Here is a 23,956-nt window from a genome sequence, read left to right on the forward strand (position 1 = left end):
ATTGACTATTGTCCTTTGACTCTATTTTCTCCTCATCTGTTTTAGGATGGGGAATAAACTTCCTTTTCTTTGTCTCAGCAACAGTCTTCTTTGAGTCTTTCTTCTTTCCTTTTGCCTCTTCTTGGGCTTTTTGTGCTGTAGCCCTTGTGGTAGGTCTCTTTGATGTAGAGGCAGCCACTTTCCTTCCTTTGAATTTAGGAGCAGAGGGAGTTGTGGTCTTTCTCTTAACTGGTGCTTCCTTGGCTTCTTCTACCTTAGCACTTTCCTCTTTGTCTTCTCCTAACCCTTGAGTCTGACTTTGAAGTTTATCTCCTTCTTCTTCAATGTCTTCTCCTTCTTCTTCTACTGTTCCTTCTTCTTCTTCTACACCAAACTTTCTTTTGATTTGTCTCACCATTTTCTCTTTCTTATTTACTACTGAAGCAGTCTTCAAATCTATTATTACCTTTGATTTAACAACATCATAGGTTCCAGAAATTTGTGCATTTTTATCAGCTTCTTCTGCAAGTAGAGTTGTTATTACTGCAGAGGCTTGATCAACATCAAGTTCATAACCTAGTGGCCTAAGCCATCTTATTCTTGGTATAATTGCTTTTATGTAAGTATAATCTATATCTACAAGAAAACAAATGTCTTTTTCATATTTTTCAGTCAGTGAGACTGGAATTCTCATTCTTTGTTTCATGGACTTTTTGAAATCCTCAAAATAACCTGTCATTTGGGCATCAAAATTTTCACCCATTTGTTCAATGTATCCATTAATTTGTTCAACGATTGTTTTATCTGGATTCCATTTTACTTTCCCTATAGAAGGAAATTCTTTCATTAGATAGAAGAACATACACATCAAAACTAATCCAAATTTGCATTAAGCTCCCTTGCTTTTCCTTATAGCTCCCAGATTTTCATTAATCTATTGAAACATGAGCTCTGCCAGATCATAAGTGTGATATCTTTTGATTATCTTGTATGCAACATCAACTACTATACAAGGTACACTGTTCAACCTGCTTGATTGATAGAATTTGTGTGAAATAATTCTCACAGAAAAATCTAGTAGGGGATCTGTGACTGTGTCGATAGTCATTCCTCTATTGTTCCATTTGGCACCTGTATTTTTCTCTATTATTTCCCTTTTGTCAGTTCGCAGGGTCTTTGGTCGATCTAGGGTTGGAATACCAGTAACCCTATGAATAGTTTTCTTGGTAAATTTTACTGGCCCTGACTCTAACCAAAAAGCTCTGTCATGTATTTGGTTCAAAATTATCCGTACCCATTCTGTTTTAAAAACAATAAAAAATGCTAGGGTTTTGGTCAATCCTTTTCTTTCTACTATTGAAAACTCATTTTTTAGTACTTTTTTTCACACAGTTTATCATATGCATTATGAATTTCTAAGTCTCCTATGGCACCAATTTTGCAATTGTAACATCTGCGAACATCTTGTACCATAAAAACCTTATCCGGAATAACTGATAATGCTCCTGCAGGATCATTCTTGTATGCTACTTCTAGAATGGGCTTAAATTTAGGTTATTTTACTTCATTACTGACCAACTGAACTTCATGACTCTCTAAACCCTTGGTGGTTCTTGACCCAGATGCCATTGTTTTCCAAACTAGGGTTTATAATTCAAACAAGTTTATAAGTCCTACGTAGCTCGACACTTAATTAAAATACCTTAAATCGATGAAATTTGTCTTGAATTGCTGTTGAAATCTTTTACGAATGGCTTCTGAGCTATTCTTGATCTTCTTCGCTCCTTTTTCGTCTTTGCTTCTTGTTCGAATGGTGAGAAAATGATCAAAAATTAGATTTATGTACCCTTCAAAACAGAGTAATAAATGCTTAGTACGCTGCCAACTGTCTACTCAGCTCTTGAAAGGTTTTGTCATAACTCGGCTCCCATTATGTTTTACTTTACTCAGCTCCTATTGATATTTCATAGCTTGGCATCAACTATTAACTCGGTCGTTGTTAGCAACTCGGCTCCTGAAGACAATTTTGACATATTTTCACAAAGCTCTCAATTTTGACTTAGGATCTTTATTTATGCTGATTTCATTTTTACAGCTCTTATATGTCTTGGGACTGATTTATGATGTAACTCAGTTTATCAATCCCTCACACTTATTTTTTACTTAATTTGATGAAGTGTGATCACTTGACCTATTAGGTGAAGTGATCTCTGTATTTGATGTGCTAGACTCATCTTTCTTCCTCCATGTCTTATTCATTTCACTTTTGATATGTCCAACATCTATCTTTGCCTTTCCATTGCTGAACTTAGAACTTGATGCCTTTGACCTTGTTGGGAAATTCCTGCTGACATGACCAGTTTTTAAGCAACTAAAACATGTGGTTTGACTCAACCATCTTTTGTAGTTCCCTCTAAAATGTGTTCTTATGCAATTCTGTGGGATATGTCCATATTCTTGACAATAGTGACAACTGTTCCTGGTGTTGTAATCCCAAAATTCATGGTTTGATGTCTTTGCTGGTTGATTTAATGTCCTCATAGGTTTTGATCTGCATTCAAATGCCCTATGTCCATTTTTTTGTAATTATAACAATGCACATCAAATATTTGAGTCCTTGTAACATTGGATTTGCAATTTTGAGTCATATGTCCTTGCATGTTGCACTTGTGACAAAAACTTTTGGGTATTTTTGATTGATTGAATCTTCTACTCCTTCACACATTAGCTGTATGTCCCTTCTTATTACAGAAATGACAAGTGTGTTTTGAATTCTTACCTTTATCACTTCTTTGTTTAGCACTCTTTGATGATTCTCCAACTTCAGTGCTATTGTATCCTAGTCCTAATGTATCATGGGTAGATTTTGGTGATTTCAGCAACTATTCAAAATATTTGATTGCTTCACTTGATTTGTTGAGATTCTTTGCTACCTCTTTTTCCCTATTCAATTCATTTTGCATTTGTTCATTTTGCATCTTCAAGGTAGAGATCTCAATATCCTTTACATTAAGTTCATGATGAAGGTTCATCATTTTCGCAAGTGTATCCATCTGCATGTTTGAGATCCTTGTTAGTTCAATACATTTTTCTTCAAGTCTATTTGCAAGATTCCTTTTGTCATTTTCCATCATGACCTTATCATCAACTACTCTTTTCTTTTGTTTAGTAATTTCACATATCATTATAGCCTATGATTCATGTTCCATCTTGAGAGTTCTTATTTCTTCTTCTTGAATTTTATTTTTCTCCATCAGTTCTGCTATTGCTGCATCAAACTCTTTAGTGTCTCCACTGGAAAATATGTTGGTGGTGTCAATCTCCTTGTAGAGTATATCATTTTCAGCTATGGCTAGATCCTTCCTCTTTTTTAATGAGTTTCTCAATTTGTTTCTGAATTCCTCCAAGCTATGCAGAGCAAGTTGCAAATCCATCACTTGATTTTCAATGATCTTTCCAAGCTTGAAAGCTTCCATCTTTAGATCTTTTCCCTCCAAGTTGTTAGGCTATTTCTTGTGAGAACCTGGCGGGCTCTGATACCAATTGTTGGAATATTCAAATATGGAAAGAGTACTTATGAGAGGGGGGGGGGGGGGGGGGGGGGTGGGGGGGCGCGGGGTGAATCATAAGTATCAAACTTTAGCCAATAAAATTTTAATTGAAAGTAAATTGTATGCATATCAAATAAACATGTAACAAAACACATGCATCAATAACTCACAACACAGGAATTTTGGTAACCCAGAAACCCTCCAAGAATAAGAAGGTAAAACTAGGGTGGGGATGATACCCACAAAAATTACTGCAGCAATATTGTTCAACCACTTTTGATGGTTTTCCTTGTTAAAGGCTTGCCCTATTAAAGGCTTTACACTGTGTTAATAGTGACCTGGTTAGAGGATTTGCAAACACTTAACATGAAGTGTCACCTAGTTAAAGGATTTTAATCACCTAATCAAAAGGTTCTTACAAAATAGCTGTAAAGCTAACCTATCACCATAGGATTTTTATTCTAATACAATTGCTAGAGAGTATTAGATGCAATAAACCTGATAGATTACAATCCTTGATTGCTGAATGCAGGCTCCATTTCTGCCTTCTCCTGATCTTGATCCTTTTTGCTCTGATAACTCTTGCTTCTGAAAATAGATTTGTGCCCTTGTATGTCCTTCAATATGTCTCATCTCTCACTATTACAGTGAAATTTCATCTTCCTTATAAAGACTCCAAAGACTTAGGGTTTGTTTTGGATCTATGATTCATATTGAATCTCAATTTCCCGCTCAATACTTATCTTTTTCTGATTGGTTGCATGCCTTTTGCATTTTTCTTATTGGCCGCATGCAAATTGCATAGGAAAATTAAAAGATTCGATCTTATCATTCAATCCTTTGAGATTTACCTTCTGTCGGCTGCAAAAATTGTTTGTATTATAATTTGTGCAATTCCAAATTTTTATGCTATTCTACTGAGTTACTCGGCTCTTGAAGTATTTCTGACACTCAACACATACTATTTTTTGGATAGCTCGGCACTTGAACAAAAACTATATCACTCGGCACCTGTTGTCACTCAGCACTTGTTCTTGATCTTGGTTAAGTGTATTGACACTCAGTTGTCAAATTTATTCTTTAAGCTAACATGGTGATGTGATTTCCATCTAGGGTTTTCAAAAACATATATATTTTTTGGTAACCTCTAAAAATAATTAACTCGACACTAAAAGTAACACTTACTAACTAATAAAGATCCAAACTTACACTAATGTGTTATTTTATTTTCTTATTGCTCCCATAATATATGTCAGTTGTTACAGGTGCAGCTGAACAAGATCATATGTATGATTCTTTCTAATAAGTTTGTAGCCTATCTCTACTGCAACACATGGCACACTTTTCAACCTACTAGATTGAAAAAAATTGTGTGCTATCACACATAGTCCAAATTTAATCATAGGATATTAAACCCCATAAATTGATATCCCTCAACCATTCCACTTTTCTTTGGTAGATTTTTCAATCTTATTTTATGTTGTGCTCCTTATGCTCCTTGGTCTGTCCAAGGTAGGGTACCTTGTAACTCAATGTATTATGGCATTGTTAATTTTTATTGGTCCTCTTTCTAACCATACATTCATATCATGAACACAACTTAGGAAAATCTTTATCCACTAAACCTTACAAACTTTAGGAAAACCTAGGACATAGGTAAGCCCTTTCTCAACAATGATGTTGTATTCATCCTTTAGTACTCCATTGTTTCATAGCTTCTCAAAAGATGCTCTTATCTCAAAATATCCAATTTCTCCTATTTTGCACATGCAATAGGATGTCACATCCCAAACAGTCAAAACCTTGGGTGGAATTGATGTAAGGGTGCACATATCATCTTCATTCTCCTCATAATTCATGCTATTTCTAAAATTTGGCAGAGGAAGCTGGTTGTTCCTCATGATTTGAGTGTTCCCACTTTCAACATTTCACTTGGTATGCCATTTCAATCTAGGGTTTTCAAAAACAAATTCTTTTTATGATAACCTCTGAAAACAATTAACTTGGTACTAAAAGTAACACTTACTGACTTTACTATATCTGCCAATGCTTCACTGTGATTCACTTTCTTTGTCACTCAATTTATCTTTTTTTTCCCTTGAATCAATTGTGAGCTCTAATATTTCTTGGTGAAGTAGAAATGAATGTCTAATTTTTATAAATACTTTTAATTTTCTATTCTAGGTCTATAATAAATGTTCTTATACTTGGTAGGTGTATGACAATTGTCTCAGTCTCCATGCTTACGTATGAACACTTAATCATCAATACATTATTTGGACAATACCAATTCATTTGGTCAACACATCACCTCATTCAATCACTTGGTCTATACTTCAATGCTTGGTCAATATAGATTGTATTACTAATGCTAGATACTTCACATTGTAAATGATTCTCTTTCACTTTCCTCTCTATAGATCTATTCTTGATGCATCTTTTCTTATGTAGATATGAAATTTTATCATATTTTATGTTAGGAATTGATGTAAGATATCATTAAATAAATAGTTCCTACATACCTTGTTTAATTAGTGATGTTGTGATCACTTGATCCATTGGATTGGGTGATCTCATATTTTCTTGTTCCACTGCTTCTAGCTTCCACTGTTTCTTTCCATGTTTTCTTTAGCTCAACCTTTTCTTTACCTTTATAATTTTTATTTTTTCATGTTGGTGCTCTTGTATTGCAATTTCTACTAACATGTCCAACTTTGAGACAACTAAAACAAACTAGTTCTCCATTTAACCATTTCTTGTGATTTCCTCTAAAATGTGTCTTAATGAAATTCTTTGGAATGTGTCCATATTCTCCACAATAATGAAAATTGTACCATGTATTGTAATCCTGATGGTGAGATTTTCCTTTTCTTAGTGCTTGTTTTTTAGATGTCTAGCTAGATTTTGTGTTTGATATGCACTCATGAGCTCTATGTTCATATTTCTAACAATTATAGAAATATCCTTCAAATCTAGATATAGTGGGTTAATCACTTATGTTTGATCTAAATTCATGTGCTTGGTGTCCTACCTTCATATAGTTAAAGAAATTACCAATGAAATTAGGTTTAGAGGTTTGCATACCATTCTTACTTCTACAAATGTTGGTCATGTGTCCAAGTTTTCCACAATGATGACATGTAGGTTTACCTTTGGATTTTATATTTCTTTGTTCTCCACTCTTTGATGATTCTCCTTGTTTAGTAGATGAAAGGTGCTTGTTTTATCCTAGTCTATAAGTATCTCTTATTGATCTAGGTGATCTCATTAGTTCTTCAAATTTTATGATAGCTTTACTTGGTTTGTTCATTCTTTCCAGAAGTTTCTTTTTAGTCCTTAACTCATTTCTCAATTTCTCATTCTGTGACCTTAAACTTGTGATTTCCATGTCCTTCATTTCTTCTTCTTGATTAACAATTGTCAATTGATTCATCATATCCAACTAATTGCTGGTAAGGTTATGTACTTCAAATGATCTTTCTTCAAGTCTAGTTGCTAACTATCTTTTATCTTCATCAGCCTTGATTTTTTCTTCATCTACTTTCTTCTTTTGCTCTGTCACTTCACATAGTCTTACTAATTGGGTTTCATATTCTCTTTTGAGTTCTTTAACTTCTCTTCTCAAGATGTTGTTCTTCTCCAGTGATTGTTCTATTTATGCATTTCTATCACCAATATTTCCATTCTCAAATAGTCCTTCTGGATCAACTTCCTTGTATTATGTGTCACTTTGTTGAATTACCAACTCTTTCCTTTTTGACAACAATTTTCTTAACTTTTCTCTCATTCATTCTAGTTGTGTCAATATGATATGAATTTCAATCATCTAGTTCTCAATGAATTTTCTCATCAAGTATTCCTCCATCTCCAAGATCTATTCTTCTCAAGTTGTTAGACTTCTTCAAAGAGAGCTTAGCCCTGATACTAATTGTTCGAAGGATTTAATGGGAAACAAGATACTAAGTGGGGGAAAAATCAAGATCTTAAACTTTTAGCTATAAAAACATTACTTATTTTACACCTAATACATCACATATCTATCATCAAATATGTAATGCTAAAATGTTAATTAAAACATCACATCCTTGAAAAGACTAAACACATAACAAAAATGATTTAGTTACCTAGAAACACTTCAATAAGAAGGTAAAACTATGGTGGGGATTAAACCCAAAAATCTTCATTGTTGTAGTAAAAAAGTTAACCTGTTAGGGTTACAATATTTGATTGTAATTTATGATCTACCCTATGAGGGGTCTTCCCTATTAAAAGCTTTAAGATTGTTAGCTCTTACCTTGTTAAAGTATTTTACACTTACAATCAAGTATTGACTCTATTAGAAGATTTACATAGATCTGTTAAGATCATTCTATTAGGATATTTACCTTGACTCAATTTGTTAAAAATGATTTGGTACTTGACCCTTAATTTCTCTAAAAGCTTATTTCAGATCTCGTCTATTCAATGTCTCAACCTGATCTCTTAATCTGATATCTCCATTATGTCCTTCACTTCTTGGATTTCTCCCTTTGATCTCCTTTCAGACTTAGCCTTTCTTTTTCTATTTTATCTTTATTTTCTCCTTCACTTGCACATTCACCCATTCACACACACATACACACATAAATGCATGCACATGCACACATGCACACACGTGCACACACACACACACACACACACACACACTTTTCTCATGTTCCTAGGGATAGAACCCTCTTTAAATAGACAATATTTGAAAAGTTTGGATCATAATCAACAATTCACAATTCATCTCTTTTTCTGTTTACCTTTTAGTTTTCTAGCTGGTTGATTTTCTTTCATCAGGAATCATACCTCCTATAAAGATGCATAAAATTCATCTTAACTATCTCTACAAGCATTAAATATTATATAGAAGTTGACAAAAAATGGTTTACATGGGGATCTATGTGATTACAAACTCACATGACAAAATTGGCTTTCTTGGCATTTGAATATTCTAATGCTCAATCATTACTAACATTATTGCTAGCACTCAGCTTCTACACACTTGATCTATTTTGTTTACTCAACAAAAGTTGTCTTTCAATTTACTTGATGATAACTGTATAAGCCCGACTTATATATGTTCTTGGTCTCAATTGGGGTGCTTGACAATCTCTGACTTGCTTGGCATGTAATACAAAATAAATAAGACCTCATGTCCTCAACCGTAACTATATGACTCGTTTGAAGTGATGACCCACCATCCTTGCCTAGCAAATGACTAAGTGTTTGGGCACTAATAGGAAAGTTAGGCATAGAGATTAGCATAGAGATGATGTCATGATACTTAAAATGGTTTAATCAAGGAAACTGATAGTAATAATAGAATCCAAATCCACCCTCTAAGGTAAGATACTTCATGATTATGAAATATACCTCACTCCATGGCTCTAGAAGAGTCTCATGATTGAACCCACCTCTATGCTTGATAGGGCTTTATCTTTCTTGAAGAATTTAATCAGACTACTAATGTTTCATACTTTTTTCTTCCACTTCCTTCCCTTAGTCAATAAACCAATAGTCATAGCAATAGTTTTTTCATTGGTTTGAAAGGTGATGTTGTTGTTGGTGTCCATCCTATCATTCCAAGAATTGATAAACTAGGTAGAATAACTCATCATGCCCTTCCATCAACTCCATAAAAGGAATCAAGATTCTTTGATCACTATCCAAGCACAAGGATCTTTTTGCATATTATCTTCAATTTTTAGAGGATCAATTTGAACCATATCTCCTCCCATCTCCAACTCTTCCTCAAAATCGTCTAAAAAATCTAGATCAAAAAAAGTTAGAATTATCACAACATAAAATCCCTTATTTTAGAGAAATCTATTAGAAATAAATCTAACATCACTAATCTTAACACTTAAAATAAATTTCAAATAATTATTATCAAAGGTGATAATAAATCATCTACTTAATCACCAACATAAAGCTATGAGTGAGAAACCATCTCCACTTTCAATTATCATTTGCACATCCCTCTATATTTTGTGATTTTTAATCTATGCCAAAAGAAAAAGTTAAAGGACATAAATTTTTAAATCCCAACTCTTTTTGACATGATCATTGGAAATGTAATGCCCCGCTAGGGAACCCAAAATGATAAGTCTAAATGTTACTAAGTTTGGTGAGTAATTTTTTTCAAAACATACTTTACTTGTTAAGCTCATTAATCATAGATGTAAAGTCCTAATAGGTTCCCTAATATCACCTTTTACACCATTATTGTCTAGTCTTAAGAGTTAACTTTTATTATGCAATAAATTCAACAAGTATTATTCATTCATTGCTTAATTAATTTTCTTACCAATATTTATCCTAACTATTTAATTTAATACATCTATTAGTTTTATGTCTACTTATTATTTGATATATTATCCATCCTAATAACCATTTATAGATTAGGAACTAATGTCTTAATCCATGTAATCAAATATATCTATTTGACATGTAATACAAACATATGAAATAGATTTAAACCATCAACCATACAAGTAAACCTAATAATATTTTATTCACTAATTACTTATATTTTTCATTTGATAATTTTATGATGAGTATGTGGTTCAACATGTATTTATCTATTTATAAGTGATGCAAGGAAGGATAGGGAAAACTAGAACCAAAGGCACACCCAACTCTCTGAACCACCCTACAAAAATTAACATAGTGGAAATCTAACACATAGAATCAACAACCAAAGGAGGAAGAGCAAACACTTTTATTGATTCTTCAAATATTCAACATACATGCCCAACTATAAGGTCTTCTAGGTGATGGCCAAATACAAATACATTCCCGGTCTAAGATCTAGCTTCAAATTTGTACTTTCCAGTTCTACTCTCAAATCGTCTCTTAAAAAACTATCCTAGATCTAAGCCTAAACAGATCATTCTAGAAAATAGAGAATCCACAATTAAGCTCTCAACAAATATTAAATGAAAATAACCCTAACATTAAATTCTTGAAGAGCCACAAGTTGGCCTGCATAGCAATTAAATGTCCAAAAATTGATATCCAAGGAAAATCACAATATCTCCTAGCCCTAAATAAGTTAGAACTCATGCTTCAAACTTTGGTTATTATTTTAGGTCCTTAGTAACCCCTTAAGTGCATAAATTTTGATTCACCAAGGAGAAGTGTGCATCCATTCCAAAAGTCAAACATAGAGAACTATCATGCAGAACTACCAAAAAATGATACTCTAGGAGAATTGCCATATCTCCCAACTTATAAGGAGTTAGAACTAATACCTTGGAAAATATATATTAATCTAGGCCCTCTTCGATCCTTGAAGTGCATAGCCTCTCATTCATTATGGAAAATTAGTTGCACAATCTATAATAGGCACCTAGAAACTAGAAAACATAGTTTTAACAAAACACAATTTCAGTAGTAAGGTAAAAACTAAAAACATGTAGGATAGCAGTGCAACCCAAGATTCTCCTACATTAGACAACCATTTTTGGAAGAAATGATTCTTTTGAATCATTGAGATGTCACAACCTAAGCTAAATCCAACTCAGATTGAGAAATCCATAAAGCATCTTCCATAGGTTTGTTGTTCCACTTCACCAGATATTCATAATAATATTTCCCCCTTGTGCTCTTACCAATTCTCTAAGACAATATATGTTCAAATTATTAAATCTACTTCTTAGGATAGTCCTTTTATACAATAAATTCATCATCTAACTCATGATACTTGTATAAAATAGTAACATTGAATATAGGAGATATATCCATGTCATTAGGTAACTCAATTTAATAAGCATTTCCACTGTCAAACTTCTTCAACATCTTATAAGGTCCAAACTTATTCATTTTTAGCTTATTGTATGTTCCATTTGGAAATCTTCCTTTCTTCAGATGAACCATCACCTCATCACAAATTTGAAAATCATGATGTCTTCTAGACTGATCAACATTCTCGTTATACTTTTGATTACTTTGTTCTATCCTCAACTTCACTTCCTTATCTAAAGACTCCATAAAATCAACAAATTCTTCTCCTACAACACTTCTCTTTTCTTCAGTAGCAATATCTCTCAAATTTGATACTCCTCGAGGCTTCATTCTAGTAACAATCTCAAAAGTGTCTTCCCTGTACTCCTATTCATAGAATTATTATATGAAAATTGAACTTGTGCCAATACCATCTCCCAATTACTTGGCTTATTCCCAACTAAACATCTTAGTAAATTACCTAAGCTTCTATTGACAACCTATGTCTATCCATCTATTTGTGGATGGAATGTAGAACTAAACTTCAACTCAATACCCATCTTCTTCCACAAAGTCTCCCAAAATAACCAACAAACTTACTATCTACGTCAGAAATAATACTTCTTGGTAATCCATGCAATCTCATAATCTCTATGAAGAAAGTTTCAGCAACATGCTTAGCATCTAATGTCTTCTTACATGGTATGAAATGAGAAATCTTAGAAAATCTATCCACAACAAAAAATATAGAATCACATCCCTTCACTGTCTTAGGTAATCCAAGAATAAAATCCATACTGATGTCACTCCAACATTTCTTAGGAATAGTAATAGGTGTATACAAACTAGTGTTTTGGCTCACTTCTTTTGCAACTTGACAAACTCCACAACTCTTTACAAATTTTTGGACATCCTTATACATTTCTGGCTAATAATACTACTCTTTTAGCAAACTCAATGTCTTAACAATTTCAAAATGTCCAACCAATCCACCAATATGGTTTTCCTTAATCAAATTCAACCTCATAGAACTTATAGGAATACACAACTAAATACCTTTGAACAACATACCTTCTTGAATGAAATACTCATCATACTTACTTATATGATTTGTAAAATTTGGTGCTCTACACTCTCTCCATGCCTTAGAAAGATTAGGATCAGCATCACACAACTCTTTCATTTCATCAAAACCAAGAACTTCAACCTTCATTTTAGTTAACAAAGAATATCCTCTACTCAATACATCAGAAACCCTATTAGTAACTCCTCTCTTATGCTTAACGACAAATGTGAAACTCTACAAGTACTCAACCCACTTAATATGTCTCTAATTCAATTTATGTTGACTTCCCAAGTACTGTAAAGCTTTATGATTAGTATATAACACAAACTCCTTAGGAATCAAATAATGTCTCCACTTCTTTAAAGCTTGAACAATAGCATAAAACTCTTGATCGTACACATAATATTTTCTTTTAACATCATTCAACTTCTCACTAAATAAAGAAATAGGTTTACCTTCTTGACTTAATACAACTCTTATTGCATTACCACTTTCATCACTTTCAACTTGAAATGCTTTATTGAAATCAAGAAAAGGCATTCCAGGTAATTCAAAAACCTTTTATTTCAAAGTCTCAAAACTCGTATTAGCTCCATGTGTCCACTTGAATTCCTTTTTATCTCTCCTTATTGTCTCATTCATAGCACTACAAACAAAACTAAAATTATTTATAAACTTTTTATAAAAACTAGAAAAACCATGAAATGATCTTATGTCACCCACATTCTTAGGTGTAGGGCATTCCAAAATTTGTTTAACCTTCTTAGGATTCATCTTCAATCCATCAGCTAAAATCACAAATCTCAAATACACAATCTCCTCTTGCATAAAGGAACACTTTTTTTAGATTTATCAACAAATTTTCCTCTTTCAACCTCTATAATACTTGTCTAATATGCTCAATATGTTCTTCCTTAGTCTTACTAAATATTAGAATATCATCCAAATAAACAATCAAAAACTTACCTAAGAATCTTTTCAAAACTTAATTCATCAATCTCATGAAAGTACTAGGTGCATTAGTCAAACCAAAAGGCATAACCAACCATTCATAAAAACCATCTTTTGTCTTGAAAGTAGTCTTCCATTCATCACCTTCTCTAATTATGATATGATGATAGCCACTCTTCATATCAATCTTGGTAAAATACTTTGCTCCACTCAAAAAATCCATTATGTCATCCATCCTCGGCATAGGAATCCTATATTTCACTATGATTTTGTTAATGGCTCTGAAATCAGTACACATTCTCCATTCTCTATTATTTTTAGGTGCTAATACAATAGGTACAACACATGGGCTCAAACTTTCTCTAATCAAACTTTTCTACAACAACTCATGCATTTGTCTATTAAGTTCTTCATTCTTTGTAGGTGTTAATCTATATGATGCTTTGTTTGGAAAACTAGCTCTAGGAATCAGATGCATACAATGACTTATACTTCTTACTGGAGGTAAACGATTAGGAATATCATTAGCAACAATATCTTTATACTCATTCAGAAATTCAGCAATTTTTTCTATCACTCTATCATTACCAACTTTTTCTGCTTGGCCATTACTACCAACACTCAATCCTCTAGGAACTATAGCAAAACAAACTTGATTCTTTTTTACTTCCTTTTCAAATTGCTTACCATTAACCATGCATACTTTTATTGCAATACAACTGACATCATCTAGATTTTCAATCAAAGGCAATAATATTTTTTTCTTCCTATTTACCTAAAGAGTATATTGATTCAATCTTCCATCATGCAAAACATATCTATCATATTGCCAAGGTCTACCCAACAAAATATGATAATAATCCATGGGCATAATATCACACAAAACTTCATCAAAGTAATGTCCAATTTTTAACTTCAAAATACATTGCTCACTTACCAATATCTTATGCTCATATTTGATCCATGAAACATGATAAGGTTTGGGATGTTTTAGCATCTACAACTACAACTTTGTAACCAGCTCTTCTGATGCCAAATTTGTAGAACTTCCACTATCAATGATTTCCTTGTAGCATTTTCCATCCATCTTCCATCTGGTCTTGAAAAGACTTCTTCTAAGGATAGGTTCCTCATCCCTTCCCTTATCACATAAGGTTCTTCTCATCATCATATTTTCTCCAGCCTCAAGTCCACTTGGTGAACTCTCAATCTCTCCTTGAATCACAACATTTCTATTATTCTGCCCACTTTTAGAAGATCTACACTCAAAAGATCTATGTCCTTCTTTACCACATCTAAAACAATTACCATGGTAACCACCTCTAGGATAAGAACTACCTCTTCCTTAGTAAGATCTAGTACCTCCTTGGTAAGAACTACCACCTTTCCACTCAGTCTTGTCTTTGTCATCATTCTTCCATTCATATTTTTCTTTTTCATATATAGAACTATTAGATCTACCACCTTCTACATAAGATCTATCTTTTCATCTCTGGAATCTACCACCTCTACCTCTTTGTCTTTGTTCATGTTTCTTTGTCAAGATCTTCTCAACTTTCAAGGCATATTGGTATGCTTCTTCCATGGTTTCCAACTTCACAAAAATTATTTTTTCTTGAATTCTAGATCTTAATCCATTTATGTACCTCACAATTTTCTCAACATCATCATCCACATGTCTAGATCTGATGTCCAATCTATAGAATTCCTCATTATACTCTTTCACAGTTATGTCCTTTTGTTTCAAATTTTGCATCTTTCTCAAAAAGCTAACATGGTAATTAGCAAGAAGGAATTTGTTCTTTACCTTGTTCACCATCTTCAGCCAAGTTCTAATCTTCTCCTTTCCTCTCCTTTGTCTATCAATTTGCAAATGCTATCACCATAGTGATGCATGACCTTTCAACCTAGTGACTATAATCTTCACCTTCTTATTATCACGATTGTTTTCATACTCAAAGAACTTTTCCATATCTGAGATCTGTTGAGCTATTGTTATGTATGAAGCTAAATGACAGGAATTATTTCAAACTTCTCTCTTGAAAAGTCAATGTTGTGAATCAACTCCAACATTCTGGGTGATCTTGCAACCAAATGGAATCCACTCAATTGAAAATAAATTTTTTTGTTCATGAGGAGGTCTTTTCTAGTTCGAATGATTTCAGATGAGATGTAAAATCTATTTGCTACTTTAAAATAAAACACGCAAAAAAAACTATTTTTTTTTGTATTTTTTATGTTTTCTAATGAATGCAATCTAACAATGTGACTAATATGAATTCCTAAATTAACAAGGGGTTAGTTAAGAAAATAACAAGAACTTTAAAGCAAATAATGTGAAAGTAAAATCCTAATCAACATAACCTACAGAAAACAACACATCTACGAGTTAAGCTTTCAAAGAAATTAGTGGATAACCAATGAAAGTAGGAGCAACACTTACTTAATTCCACTGATGCAATCATTGATGGGAATTTCATAACCGTATAATGTTTCACTCTTCATCAAATTGCAAGGCCACAAAAAGTGCACTCATGTGAGATGAAAAGTTATGTAGGAATAATTTGGTGATTTCCTCTCGAGGTAGATACATTAGTGGAATTCATAAAATCATAGCAAACACTAGAATTAAAAGACCACACAATCAAAAATAACGCAATAAAATTTTGGCTCAATCACAATTCCATGAACATAAATTCATAAAAATATGATACATTCAGGCAAGAATCACTACACTCCAAATGTGAGCACCAAAAGCATAATATTATTGCAAAATAAGGGAATGCCTGATTACATATTACAATCCTGTATTTATAAGAAATCATCTCCTCAATTTTTTTTGAGAGTGAGAGATATCTTCATGAAATAATATGCTTTTAATTTAATAAAACAAACTAATTATATACAAACTAACAATTTAACTAGTGCTTAGTAGGACTCCATCCATTTTTATATTCATTAATTGGATGCATGAGCCTTTACATTTCATAAAATAAAGAATTTATGAGCAAATAAGATGATGAGAGCCTTCAATTGAAGTAGAAGTGTCCAAAAGTGTCAAAAATAGAAGTTCCACCTTTACTAGGCATCTGTTGGAGTTAAACTACTGTCAAAATGCACTTCTAATGCATGGAGAGCTCTATTTTTAGCAATACCAATTAACTATCAATGCGTCTCTGGAAAAGTGCACCTCAAAAGAAGTGTACCAGTACACCTACGCACCTCTAACTTCTTCAAAATTCTTCGAACACTTTATAACCAAAAAGTGCATCAGCGCACCTCAAAGGTCCAAAATTACAAAATTTCACTAAGTGTCAAAATTGAAATTTTGGCTTTTGGCTTTTGTCCCCCTTCATACCAGAGCTATGTCTGGATGCTTTACCTTGAATTTTTTAATAATCTCAGTGATCCTTGCTGCATCTAGTAAATCCAAGGTATTATACTTATCCTCAACCTTTTGCCGATAATTATCTACCTCTATACAAGTCTCAGTAAAATTCTCAAGCTTAGCATCCAAATCTAATAAAGCTTCTTCTATCCTGAATGCCTATCAGATATCTTCATCACTAGAACTTTCATCAAAAATATTCCTAAATCTCTACACTACTACCTCAACTAGTATTAGCTTCTCCCATGCATCATCTTCAAAAATGTCGAGACATGCATCACTATAATGTTTCTCTACTTGCAAAATCTACTCTTGGGCTTGGTCCTTGAGCTGATAGATCTATGTGTGTAATGATTCTATTACCTTATTACTATCCACTATCCTTTCTATCAAATCATAAATTAAATTGAGCTCTTCTATAGCATATACATCCATGAGTGTTCTATATCTCTACCCCTTTATGGCTTGTAGCACCTGTAAATATTTTCCCCATGTATGTACCTCATCCATAATAGTGAAATCTTGTTTCAAAATTGCTACCATTTTATCCACATTTTTCTAAATAGCATGAGGTAGCTTTAGATTTCCTTGGATGATGAGAACGCATTTTTCCTCAAAACTTTTGCACCATTGTTGATAGGCATTAAAAAATGGATCCAACTATACTCCTCCCCTATCTCTTCTTTTCAGTGTAGCATTTAGAGTCTCCTTGAAGTTTTTAGGATCCAATGGGCCAAAAACTTCAGCTAAATATCCCTTTAGGATTTCATTTTTCCTTCAAAGTGCTATTAGATCTGCCCCTTCTTGTTCCAAACTCCAAAATATCTCCTTCATCCCCATTGCAACCATCAACTTGGTTGTATCCATTGTAGGCTTTCAAGCATAACCTCTTTAATTTGGTAATCTTGTGAATCCAAATCTTCTATTTTTGAATCAGGAGGTGGGATAGCCACTTGTGAAAATAAATTTTGATTTTGATTACTATTGATGAAATTTAATGATCTAGCCTCTTTTGATGGGGATTTAGGTTTCCTTAGAACCTCAATCAACTCAATCATGTCCTCTTCATCGACATTGAATTGTTATTTTTTATTTCTTATCATCTCTTTGTGCAACCATCTTTGAACCCATTCTATCGAAGGCCTTCCTCTCGAGGATGAAGGAGTTTTCTCTACTACCCCTTTTTCCCTATCACTCTTTTTTGGGGTTCTCTACCTCTGTGAAGGTTCTCCCTCTATAGTCTCTATTTCAGTGGAGCTTGCAGTTCTTGCCTCGATGTCTTGGAAAGCTTGCTAATGATATTGAACCATTTTCCCTTCTCAAGACACTTCATTAGTTGATACTATCCATGGCTCTTCCTCCTATTCCTTTTGGACTTGCTCTTATTTGGTACCTAGTGGTAGAGGAGTACCAAAGCCTTTATCCACAACTATGACTTGCAATGTGGATGAAGGGATTATCTCAGGACCCTATGACTCTAGGGGCATTTGAGTCCAATCTTCCTATTGGGGCTCATTCATTGGTGCATCCTTGATATTATCTCCCACTAACTTAGCACGTATGGGCATGGAATCAAAATCTGACATCTTAAATATATCAGTGCCCTCTACATTCTTTCTCATCAATCTACTACTATATTTCATCCTCTGATGTGGTTGTTTGCAGAGGTTCTTCTGGGATTGGTGGTGGTGTAGCAATGGAACTTCTTCTCCTTTCTTGTTCTTTGGCTCTTGTTAGCCAGGTTCTCCTATTTAAAGGTACATTATCCTCATTATCCTCTTCTTCCATATCTTCAAGAATAGATTCTAGAATGAATGGGAACAAAACTACCCTCCTGATCACCCTTTTCCTTTTCTTGAGTGAAGTCTTGATCTTTCTTCCTTTCTTGGGTGCAAAAGGGGATGCTTGTTCTCTTTATTGTGATGGAGAGACCTCTTGAATTTCAACTTCTGTCTCTATTTGGTTAGGTGCAGTAGTTGGTTAATGTCAAAATTCTCTTCTCTGTCGACCTCAACATTCACTATGGGTCGTTCCCCAATTTTATCTGCATTGAACAAAGGATGAAGCAACTTCTTAGAATTTTGTTTCCATATCTTCAAGGGAATTGTTATTTTTAGGGCCTTCTCTACCAAGTACAAAGTCATCCTACAATAGTCCCTTATTTGGACATAGTAGTCATTTGTAGCATTCATCCAATGGTCTTCAATGGCTTCCTCATGCTGAAACATCTTTCCTACCAAAGTTTGCACTTTGCCAATATTATGAAAACATGACCATGGAGAATTATACTCTTATAGGGGATACTAATCCCATTCACACTCAAAGGAGGAGATATCTTGCCTTGAATCTACTCAAAAAGTTCCTATAATCAATGGCCAAGTCCAAAATTTCTTATGTTGTTTTCTCACTCTATCATATAAAAATAATATTTTTTGAGCAATTTCCAAGAGGACAAGTCTATCACAAGGATATCTCAGGAGCTTCTTTGGATTTATAGTGGCACTAGCTACCCTGAGATATGTGAATATTCTAAACTAGATATAGTACACTCCAAGTATTGATATGTTTTCCTTTACATCATTCGATAACCTCTTTCCATAATCTCCTTCTATGAATTAGATTATGGTAAATATAAATATATCATCAACAATTTTGTACTCTTTTCTTTGCTTTGAGAGCTTCTTCTTGACCAACTGAGGGTAGATGATGTATGGCCATGCATTTGGATCCTACATGCTACCTTTTTTGTACAACCCTGGATAATTTGTTGCCCTTGTGGCTAGCAAGTATACTAGATATGAGGTCATATAAAACTTCCTTTTATTCTTGGCTACTATCAATTATTCACATAAGTTCTCACTTAGAGTGGAAGCCCAATCTAGTGGCATCATCACTTTCTTCCATAAAGATGTTCAAATCTCTAGCTACAGGTAAAACCATAACTCTACTCAATAGGATAATGAAATATCTGATGTCTTCAACCATATATCCCCTAGTCATGTCAACCTTGCCAATTTTCTTCCCCAAAGGAATCTTTTCAATAAGGTACAAGGACTAAATGATCTCTAATGCCTCCTCAATATGTTCCCAGTACCACTTTTCTACTTGCTCATAGGTAAGCCTAATGAATTGATCTATCCGTGGGAGATGAAATATTTTCTTGATATTCTTGGAGTGTAGATCAAGGATAATTTCTCCCATTACACTCTTTACTACCCTTTCCTCTGGTACCAAGTGTTCTACAAGTGTCATGACAAGCTCTGAAGATTGCATCAATATAAGGTGTGAAGCTGTGTTGACCAATCTAGATCAGATAAGTGCATAAACCATTTGTGATCTCTTACTAGGCTTGTTGCAAATCTTAAGAAATTCCCACAAATTAGTGTATCCCAGTTCTGTATCTCTGATTTCTAAGTAGTCATCTTGAAACCTTGATTTTGTTGAAACTCCTTGAAATTTGAAGATCACTAGCTTCAGTGTCATTTTCTTGCCCATAGAAGCCAATGAAGATAAATTCAAACCCTAAATTTGAGTTGCACAAAATTTGCAAAGAGAAACTACTTGAAAACATAGAAAAAACCTATTTTAACCTTGAAAAACCTTATGGCGCACCTAGCGAGCCTATTAGGTGCACCTGGTGCACTTTGTTTTTAATCAAACTTTTAAAATAATGTGCACACTAACACACCTTATGGGGTGCACTGGTGTGCACCTCATTTTTATTTTAAGTTTTAATTGTTTTTTTTTTGGTTCTTTGCATGCTTTTTGGTCTAAGAGTGCACACTAGCACACCCAAGCAGGTGTGCTAATGCGCACCCATCTCTGGGGGGTCCCTTATAATTTTTTAAAGGTTTTTATGTATTTGGTGTGCACACTAGCACAACCAATTAGGTGTGCCAGTGCACACCTCAAAATGATCTTTTAGTGTCTTTTAAAGTGTTTTCCATGGGGGGAGGTATATTGGTGTCCACTAGCACACCAAGTTAGGTGTGCTATTGTGCACCAATGTCTTGTGTTTTGGAGCAGGGCATGGATGTGAGGAATTCCACACCTCATATAAATACAAAGCTATGGTTATAGAGTTGATAAGCATGGAGGTAGACTTGATCTAGTGTGATGCTACACTGCAAGGTGCAGGGATTGACTTGTTGCAGCATGGTGAAGAGAGGATTAAAAAAGGTAAGAATGAAGAAGGTGGGGGGGGGGTGTGGGTGGGGTTTATAGGCCCCCCTAGGGTGACTTCTTTGTCAAGAGGTCCACACTTGTGCAGTTGCACAATTGTAAATTTAGACACACTTTTTCATTGACATGATGCATCAATGCACCTATCTAGGTGCGCTAGTGTGCCTTTTACTTTGTAAAAGGAGCCTCCTCCATCACAATTTCTGATTTTAGCCAACTTGATTTTCCTGTTTGGACTCAGATGTGAACTAGAGCATGAGATTAAAACTTAAATCCCTGATTAGGAGTCCAAAAAGACCAAAAATAAAGTAAGGGGTCCCCATTTCTACTAGGAAATGGGGTGTGCATTGTGGAACCACAACAAATAGCCCCAAAAAAAGGAAGAAATGACAAAGGAATTTATTCATTAACAAACATTCATTTGACATGTGTCAAACACCAACTGAATTCTAGATACTCTTCGAATGACTTCAAAGTCAAAACTTCATAGTCCAAAACTTCCAAGTTTAGTGTGCGCACCATTTATTTATTTCCTTTAACATCTCAGGATGTAGTTTATCAAATTTTTTTGAAAACTTAGAAATTATCTTCCACCCTTTGTGGCTCATTTATTAGAAATCCTTATGAAGGTTTCTCATTGATCCTTTGTTTGACTAGGTGAGTGAATCAGTTTGAGGGCTCTTAGTGGGCTATCACTTTCTTTTAAATTTTTTGGAAATCTTTGAATAATTTCTCCATGTAGTACATAATGTCACCATTTGATTCTTGGATGAAGCAATTTTTTGATACTAGATATCTCATTGTATATCTATTTATTAGATTACCCCTTTTAGATCTTTTAGAATCCTTCAGTCTTAACACTATTCCTTTTCTTTTCTTTTCCTTTTTTCTTTTATTTTCTTATGTATCCTAACTACACTTAGACTAAGTAGCTAGGACTTTAGTGTCAGTTCTTGGATTCAATCTTTGTGAACATCTCTTATGTTCCTCTTTTAGAACTTTTGGAAACTCTCACACCAAACAATGATCTTAGCAGTCCTTTCGAGAAGATCCTTCCATTTGAACCAACTAGAGTTTGGATCATCCCTTGTTGTATTAAACCTTAATTTGAAAACACCAAAAAGAATTGATCTTTAAATTTGCAAAGTGTTGAGAACTTGTTGGTCTAGAATCCTGAATTCAATACTAAAAGTCCCTGGTTACTACAAGTAACATCCATTCCTAAGTTGGTATAACACACACAATCATCTGAATGTTTTGACAAAGAAATACCTCTTCCTAAAGTTGAAACCAAAAGAGTAGTTAGTAAGATATGTCAAGATAAAATCTCCAGTGCACATTACCCCGCTAGACTGACACAACTTTGAAAACAAGCATGCAATTGAAAGAAAACACACAACTAGAAAATAAACACACTTGCAAAAATAAACACATTTGCAGAAATAAAATGTAGCTAATTTTATTTTTTTGGTTCTTCTAGGCTTCAAAATAATGTTTCAAAAATTTCCCATTGACTCGCAACGGAACTGATTCCCCCTGTGAGGAACAAAGCCTAAAAGTATTTTCTCTAAGAATATTCACAATCTAATAAGTACTAATCCACAAGCATTGAAACTTGGTCTAGCTACCTGACTTTTATTTCACTTTATCCCAAAGTAGAACAAGGTCAGAAATTCTAAAGAATTTTATCATGGTCCTCTTGTTGAACCACCTCTTCATGACAACTTGATGTTTAGCCATGTACTCCAATGCAACTGTCTATTTCTGGTCCATCTCTAAAAGATTCATCAATCTAATTTGTACTTTGTCAGCATCTTTGGCATACCCACTCATGAATTTCAAAACAAGAATCCTAACATTAATTGAGAATACTGACTCTTATCCATAAACAAGAAAATATGGAGAAGTCCCCAAAGCATTCTTGACCCTCACTCGATCTGTCTGTAGAGCATATTTGAGTTGCATATGCCAATCTTTAGGATTCTCCTTCAATAAATGTCTTATTGTCATGATCAAGTTCTTGTTCATAGATTATGCTACACCATTCCCTTGTGGATAATAATTTGAAGAGAACTTGATTATAACTTGATTTTCCAATGCCCACTAAGTTAATAATACTAATACAAAAGCTAGTTCATTGTCATAGACTAAAGAAAATGGCATCCCCAACCTAGTAACAATGTGTTCTTCCAAGAAGTCCATTACTACCTTAGCTATGTAATTCCTAAATGTCCCTACTTTTGTCCATCACGTACAATAATTAGTAGCTATGAGAATATAAGTATGTCCAGTTGATGATGGTGGATTGACTGGACCAATGAAATCCAACCCCCACTTTGCGAAGGGGTGTACCTCATATACTAGTTGTAATGGCATTGTCAGGTGTCTTTCCTTGTTAGCACTAGTTTGACAAATATGACAATAATGTACATGCTCAAAAGTATCTTTGAATACCATGGGCCAAAAATAACTCGATCTTAAAATCATATGAGTTGTTTCTACCGAACCATGCCCTGTACCATACTTTTTTTGAAATTATTCTAGAACTTCCTTTGCTTCTTCACATCCTAAGAACTTTAGGTAAATTCCTTCATAATTCCTCTTGTATAGCTTTCTATCATGCAGCATATAGGACTCACACTTCATTTTAAGTCCCCTACATTATGAACTATTCATCCAACTGCGGCACTAATTTTGCAAAAGATAGTAAACAATATCTTGGTACCAAACATCTGTCACTACACCTTGATCAATATCAATTTGAGATACCATCATTCTCTTATGATCTTTCATATCAGTTTCATTCTCAAATTTGAATTCCTTTTCATCCCCCACCTGGTTATCGGCTATCATTTTTTATAACTCTTGACCTCTAACTAGCCACATGGGTTGAATCTCTAAATCAAATTCTTGAAGTATCACCATCCATTTTCCTCACCTTTCACTAAGTTCATTTTGCATCAATAATGTTTTTACCATTGGATTAGGTACAATAGCATATACCTTACTTCTTAGTATGTAATGACAAAATTTCTTTACTGCCTTGATCAAAGTGAAAGACTAATTGTCGAGGTTGGAATAACTCAA

This window comes from Cupressus sempervirens, chromosome 2 (genome assembly GCF_028749045.1).
Source record: "Cupressus sempervirens isolate cs-2001-9-10 chromosome 2, ASM2874904v1, whole genome shotgun sequence".
Lineage (NCBI taxonomy): Eukaryota > Viridiplantae > Streptophyta > Pinopsida > Cupressales > Cupressaceae > Cupressus > Cupressus sempervirens.